This window comes from Hemicordylus capensis, chromosome 1 (assembly GCF_027244095.1).
Source record: "Hemicordylus capensis ecotype Gifberg chromosome 1, rHemCap1.1.pri, whole genome shotgun sequence".
Lineage (NCBI taxonomy): Eukaryota > Metazoa > Chordata > Lepidosauria > Squamata > Cordylidae > Hemicordylus > Hemicordylus capensis.
This window is the reverse complement of record NC_069657.1, coordinates 60,729,195-60,737,414: the sequence shown is the minus strand read 5'-3', so window position 1 is coordinate 60,737,414 and position 8,220 is coordinate 60,729,195.

The window sequence follows — 8,220 nt, the reverse complement described above, 5'->3', positions numbered from 1 at the left end:
ACAACCAAGTTTTATAGCAGTGAGGAATTGCCTTGATAAATGGCCCTGACATTAGAGTTTTCACGACTCCACCTTCAATGTCACCACAAACACAACATATAGTGTTAAAAGTAAGGCCACTGCTAGCTTCCCAAAACATATTAACTTGAAGCTCACTCTATCTCTGGATCCCATAGGCACAATAAATGGAGAAAATAACACATTTACAAACTGATAAAACCCAGCAAAGCTAATAAAATCAGACACTTTATAGCTTGGTTAATAGTGTCCTTTGAAGGGCATCAAATAACACATCATGTACTGCTCTGGGGGAAATCAAATTAGATACTGCAATGTTCCTTCAGAACTATGCATTTGAATAGGCAGGAGATTCCACGTCTCACCGGTTCATGCAGCTAGGCATGTTCTAATTAGTGTATTGTCTGTGTCGGCGTAGCAGCATGCAGTTTTGATATAAAAAGTGATTTCACTCACCTGTAACACTCTGCACAGTACAGCCGGAAACTTCTCCAAACTGCTAAGAATATTTAATTCATATTTTAGATACTACTTCATCTCTTGTGGTGTCAGAGTCCATTGGCAAGATGTCATCCCACAGCACCTGCAACCATGGGCTTCATTTGTTATTATCAGACAACTACAACAATAGTGAGATTGCTCATTTGTTCTCTGTCTCTTCAGAAATGTGTAAAAATGCTTATTTTCACATGGCACATTCTTTGCTATCCCTAAAAAAGACTACCTTTGCTCTTCTGTAACTCACTCAGCAGTATTTTAATGACATCTCTTCTTTTGACTTGGTTTCAGCTTCTCAGGAAGATTGTGCTGATTCTGACAACGATGGATGTTTCTCCTGACTTGGGCTGTTTATTCTGTGAGCTTTCCTTCTGTCATAGCAATGCTGGAAGAGAATCTATGGACATCGAGTTTAACCTCCTCTTCTAACACAGAACATCTAATATAACATAGCCCTGGTGGATGCCTGTACACACTTCTGTCCAACATCCAAAAATGGATATTCGACAAACTCCCTGGCTTATTCCATTGCTTTTACAGTACTCTTAAACATGCCATTTGAAACATTAGTGTGGGTCTGATTTGGGAGGAAAGATGAGGAGGAGCTTGGTTTTGGAGACACTGAGTTTGTGCCGATAATGATACATTCAAGATTATATGTCAGACAGGAAGTTGGAGATTCAGGATTATATGGAGAGAGACAGTTCTGGGGTGAGAAGTAGAGCTGAGTATTGTCAACATAGATGGTAGTGAAAATCATGGCATTTGATGAGATCACTCTGGGACAGCATGCAAAGAAAGAATAGCAAGGCATCAGTAACAGAGCCCTGAGGAACCCTTATGGAAAGAGGGAAAGAGGAGGAAGAACTTCCATTTGTGAAAACACGATTAGACATGTAGGAAAAGAACCATTTGAGGACAGAGTCATGGAGAATTAAGGCTTAAAGGAAGTTAAGCAAGGCATAGTGATTAATTGTGTCCTGCATTTGAGAGGGCCTGTACCCACATACACTTTTTAAAACAAATGCATGTACAACCATTCACAAAAAAAAGTACATGTCTACAAACACCTAAACACATGTAAAACATACTATGGTTTTTCACATGCCCTAATTGTGTGAGACTGGGGAGCAGGGGGAAGGCAGGATTGCAACTACCTTCCTCACAAATGATCCGGCCATCCTCTTGGGCGGCACTGCCCATGAGCCCACATGAGCCTCGCTGCAGCAAGCAGTGCAGCCATATGGAGGCTAAGGAAATGCAGCCCAGCCTCCAGAAACCCCACAATGCACTAGGTAAGAAGTGCAGTGCATAGGGGAATTTTCCCGCTTCCAGGTGCTCTAGGTGTCCAGCTCCATGAATGCTCAAGCTGTTCAATACAGCCAGGGACTGGGGTAGAAGGGAGCACTTGCACCATTCTACTTCCGCATAACCCTGGGCAGAAAATCTGGGCTACCCAGCAGGGCAGCACTGGGATCGGGCCTGATCCTAGTCTTCCACATGAGCAGCCATACACCCTAAGGCTGTGCAAGCCTAGGTTGGGCTGCTCATGTGCATGCCCTCACTATGTGAATAGGACTAGGAGGGAAAAGAGGTATGAGTTGTTGCTTTCTTCATGCCCTTTAGAAGATGGTGAATTTCCACACTAATTCCTGTACCACTACACTCTTGCTTCTTCCCCTTACTCTCTCTGGCACTATGCTGCCTAGGTGACTGCAAATTCACCTAGCCCTTATATTTTGACAGCTGAATCTTTTCCTGAACATTCTTTCACTTCTTTCTGTCCTTCTCTACATGGCATCCCATAACAACGCCTCCTTTCTTACCACATACTTTTGTAATGGAGAGAAAATTAATGGCCCCTTCCAACATAACCTCAGTCAGTGGCACCGGAGTTGCTGTAGTCTGTTTCCTTCCTGCACTGCTCCACTACATCTGAGCTCCGAGGTCACATTGTCACAGTAACACATAAGCCATGGAGCAGCTCAGGTCAGGGTAATGGAAACTTGGAAAGTTAATGCATGACCAGCTCCTTCAGCTTCCATGCCACTGACACAATGCTATAACCGGCCTTTAGATGTTACAAAGCATGAGCAACATTTCTTCATTTTCTGTTCCATTGTGATATGTAAATTTGCCATGACACACGCTGTGGTTTCTAGGGGGTGGGGGAATCCTCTATTCCTAACCAAATTTTATTATTTATTATTTTATTTATTTATTATTTAAAATTTTATACTGCCCTTCCAAAAGGCTCAGGGCGGTTTACATTAAAACACCATTAAAATCAGTTAATAATTAAAACAAAAATTATAAAGCATAAAACAATGATTAACAATTAAAAACTTCATAAAACAGCAATTAAATAATCAGAACAATTTAAAAACATGTTTTAAAAAGCTGAGAAAGCCTGGTTGAAGAGATGTGTTTTCAGGTGTTTCTTTAAAATTGCCAGAGATGGGGAGGCTCGTATCTTATTAGGGAGCGCATTCCACAATCTTGGGGCAGCAGCTGAGAAGGCCCGTCTCTGTGTAGCCACCAAATGAGTTGGCGGCAACTGGAGACGGACCTCTTCAAGTAACCTCAATGGGCGGTGGGGCTCATAGCGAAGAAGCCACTCTCTTAAATACCCAGGGCCTAAGCTGTTTAGGGCTTTATAAGTTATAACTAGCACTTTGTATTTTGCCCGGAAACCTATTGGCAGCCAGTGTAACTCCATCAACAAAGGAGTAATGTGGTCTCTCCGAGATGACCCAGAGACCAACCTGGCTGCCACATTCTGAACCAACTGAAATTTCCGGACTACATACAAAAGGAGCCCCACGTAGAGCGCATTACACAAGTCAAATCTGGAGGTTACCAACAAATGTACCACTGTTTTGAGGTCATTGATCTCAAGAAATGGGAGCAGCTGGCGAATTAGCCAGAGCTGATAGAAAGACAGTTGGAAGGCTACTCTACATATGAGGTGAAGGCCCGAGAGCTTAGCGAACAGAGCATAGCAAACAGGACGTAGGAGTTTTGCAGGAGTTTAGCAGGAAGTGTGCGGGGGAGCCTGGAACAAGCCCCTGCAATCACAAGGATCACAAGGAGCCTGGTGGAGAAGAGAACGTAAGTACATATCCCTCCCTCGTTTCCCTCATACTCCTGGGAAAGGCTGCTTGGACAGTTAAATAGTTGACCATTACAGCTGAGACCTATCCTAATAAACTATCTAATAAATGGACAATAAGCTCCCTAAATACTGTAAACAGCCAAAAAAACCCAGTATGAAGATAGAAGGTCAGCAGGAGAATGGGCACTTCCCAGTGTATCGCACAGAGTGCCACATGTATGACTATTTGCCCCATGGGCAGAAGTCATGGGTGTGTGCTCGGTGCAAGTAGCTCCTGGCTCTCAGGGAACAAATCCGTTCCCTTGAGACCAAGGTGGCGGAACTGGAGAAGCTCAGAGAGACAGAGAGGCATGTGGACGAGACCTTCAGGGATGTGATAGAGGCATCCCACTCCAGGGCTGGTAGCTCCTCTGCTGTCAGGGAGAATAAAGGTCTTGGGCAAGGAGGACATCGGTCTGAAGAAGAGGGAAATGCTCCTTTAGAAGGGACCCCTTCCGTGGATGATGAGCCCATATCCTCTTGCACAGGGGATACTCCTCTGGTGGGTGGGGGCCTCCTTGTAGTTGGTGATTCGATCATTAGAGGGATAGAGAGATGGGTTTGTGACCCGTGTGTTGACTGCATGGTGACTTGCCTGCCTGGTGCAAAGGTTGTGGACATTACGCAGCATCTAGACAGGCTCCTAGGCAGTGCTGGGGAGGAGACAGCTGTCATGGTGCACGTCAGCACCAACAATGTGGGGAAATGAAGTCGGGAGGTCCTGGAAGCCAAATTTAGGCTGATAGGTAGCATATTGAAGTCCAGGACCCCCAAGGTAGCGTTCTCAGTTCCACGTGCAAGTACAGTGAGACAGGCAGAGCTGAGGGGTTTCAATGAGTGGATGAGACGTTGGTGCCGGGAGGAGGGGTTTAGATTTGTTAGGCACCGGGACACATTTTGGGGCAAGCAAGGCCTGTACAAAAGGGATGGGCTGCACTTGAACCAAGATGGAACCAGACTGCTGGTGCTTAAAATCAAAAAGGTTGCAGTGCAGCTTTTAAAATGACACCTGGGGAACAGCCGATGGGAGCTGGGCAGTATCCCATTCGCCAAAAGCCATCCTTTAAAGTGTGAGGCTGCAAAGAATTCAGAAAAAAACAGAAGGGGACAGAGCAGAACTGCATAAAGAGCAGACGGGAGCCTGTGCCAGCAGGTCAAAGAGTCAAAAGAATAGCATACATCAGGGGAGATATTCAGCATATAGGTGATTATATGCCAATGCCAGAAGCCACTGAGCCAAGATAGGTGAGCTGGAGTGCTTGGTTGCTAACGCAGAAATAGACATAGTGGGCATACCAGAAACATGGTGGAACAGTGAGAACCGGTGGGACACTGTTATCCCTGGGTATAAACTCTATAGAAAGCACAGGAAGGGGCGCCTTGGAGGAGGGGTAGCACTGTATGTTAAAGGAGGGATAGAATCTAACAAGCTAGAAAAACTAAGTGGACTGGAGTCCTCCACAGAAACCCTGTGGGTGACTATACAAGGCCGGAAAGGGAACTTGCTACTGGGGATGTGCTATCGCCCTCCGGATCATAATGCCGACAGTGACTGGGAGTAGCAGGAGGAAATCAGGGAGGCATCAAGGAGAGGCAGGGCTGTAATTATGGGTGATTTCAATTACCCACACATAGACTGGGTAAATTCACATATAAGTCAGGACAAAGAGGTCAAATTTCTAGATACGCTAAATGACTGTGCCCTAGAACATTTGATCATGGAACCAACCAGAGAGAAGGCAACCTTGGATCTAATTCTGAGTAACACCCAGGACCTGGTGCGTGATGTCAGTGTCATTGACCCTTTAGGGAACAGTGACCACAGTGCTATCAAATTCAGCATACATGCGGGCAGATAATCACCAAGGATGTCTAACACAGACATTTTGATTTTCAGAAGAGGAAACTTCTCCAAAATGAGGAGTATGGTGAAAAGAAAGCTGAGGGGGGAAATCAGAAGAGGCACTTTGCTCAAGAGTGCATGGAGTTTACTCAAAACCACAATACTAGAAGCCCAGTTAGATTGTATACCCAAAAGGAGGAAAGGTACCACTAAGTCCAGGAGGATGCCAGCATGGCTAATGGGTACCGTCAAGGAAGCCATAAAAGGGAAGAAGACTTCCTTCCGAAATTGGAAGGCCTGTCCAAATGAAGAGAACAGAAAGGAACACAAACTCTGGCAAAAGAAATGCAAGGTGACAATAAGGGAGGCAAAAAGAGAGTTTGAGGAACATTTAGCCTCAAAGGGGAATAACAAAAACTTCTTTAAGTACATCAGAAGCAGGAAACCTGCCAGGGAGGCAGTTGGACCTTTAGACAATGAGGGAGTGAAAGAGATTATTAAGGAGGATATGGAGGTTGCAGAGAAGCTGAATGAGTTCTTTGCATCTGTCTTCACGGCAGAGGATACAGAGCATATATATCTGTTCCTGAACCAGGCTTTTTAGGGATGGAGGCTAGGGAGCTGAGTCAGATAGAAGTGACAAGGGATGATGCTCTATCTAAACTGTCTGGAAAAACTGAAAGCTAACAAATCACCAGGGCCGGATGGCATCCATCCAAGAGTCCTCAAATAACTCAAATGTGAAATTGCCAAACTCCTTGCTAAAATATTTAACTTATCCCTGAAATCGGGCTCTGTACCAGAGGACTAGAGAGTAGCAAATGTAACTCCAATTTTCAAGAAGGGATCCGGGGCGATTCAGGAAATTACAGGCCAGTTAGCCTAATGTCCGTTCCAGGCAAATTGATGGAAAGCATCCTCAAGTATAAAATTGTAAAGCACCTAGAAGAACAGGCCCTGCTGGGAGTGAACCAGCATGGCTTCTGCAAAGGTAAATCTTGCCTCACCAACCTTTTGGGCTTCTTTGAGAGTGTCAACGAGTGTGTGGATCAAAGTGATCCAGTTGACATAGTCTACCTGGACTTCCAAAAAGCTTTTGACAAAGTTCCTCATCAAAGACTCCTCAGGAAATTTAGCGGTCATGGGATAAGGGGACAAGTACATGTGTGGATTGCTAACTGGTTGAAAGACAGAAAACAGAGGGTAGGTATAAATGGAGAGTTTTCACAGTGGAGGGAAGTAAGAAGTGGGGTCCCTCAGGGATCTGTACTGGGACCGGTGCTTTTAAATTTATTCATAAATGATCTAGAAGCCGGGGTAAGCAGCGATGTGGCCAAATTTGTAGATGATACCAAACTCTTCCAGGTAGTGAAATCCAAAATGGATTGTGAGCAGCTCCAAAAGGATCTCTCCAAACTGGGGGAGTGGGCGACAAAATGGCAAATGCAGTTCAATGTTAACAAGTGTAAAGTGATGCACATTGGGACGAAAACCCCCAAAATCAAGTATATGCTGATGGAATCCGAACTGTCGGTGACGGACCAGGAGAGGGATATTGGGGTTGTGGTGGACAGCTCATTGAAAGTGTCGACTCAATGTGCGGCAGCTGTGAAAAAGGCAAATTCCATGCTAGGGATCATTAGAAAGGGGGTTGAAAATAAAACGGCTAACATTATAATGCCCTAATACAAAACTATGGTGCAACCACACTTGGAGTATTGTGTACAATTCTGGTCACCACATTTTAAAAAGGACATTGTTGAACTGGAGAAGGTACAGAAGAGGGCAACCAAGATGATCAGGGGCCTAGAGCACCTTTCTTATGAGGCAAGACTAGAACACCTGGGGCTTTTTAGTTTAGAAAAAAGACGACTGCAGGAAGACATGATAGAGGTCTATAAAATCATGCATGGCATGGAGAAAGTGGAGAGAGAGAAATTCTTTTCCCTCTCACACAACACTAGAACCAGGGGTCACTCCATGAAATTGATTGCCAGGAGGTCTAGGACCAACAAACAAAAGTACTTTTTCACACAACACGTGATCCATAGGAACATAGGAAACTGCCATATACTGAGTCAGACCATTGGTCTATCTAGCTCAGTATTGTCTTCACAGACTGGCAGCAGCTTCTCCAAGGTTGCTCTCTGCCACAGGATGTGGTGACAGCCAACAACCTGGATGGCTTTAAGAGGGGTTTGGATGACTTCATGGAGGAGAGGTCTATCAATGGCTACTAGTCGGAGGGCTGTGGGCCACCTCCAGCCTCAAAGGCAGGATGGAGGTGGCCCACAGCCCTCCGTTGCAGGGGAGTAATGCCAGGTGCGAGGGCACGCCCTCAACTCCTGTCTGTGGCTTCCTGCGGCATCTGGTGGACCACTATGTGAAACAGGATGCTGGACTAGATGGGCCTTGGGCCTGATCCAGCAGGGCTATTCTTATGTTCTTATGTTCTTAAAGCACCCCTGGCCACCGCCTCCACCTGAGAAACCAAGGAGAGATGTTGATCCAGAAGTACTCCCAGACTGCAAACCTGTTCCTTTTGGGGAAGTGTGACCCCGTCTAGAACAGGTAGATCAAAATCGTCTCTAGAGTTCTGACCCTGCACAATAAGTACCTCCGTCTTATCTGGATTCAGCTTCAGTTTATTCTCCCTCATCCAGCCCATTACTGCTTCCAGGCAGGCATTTATGGAGGATATGCCAAC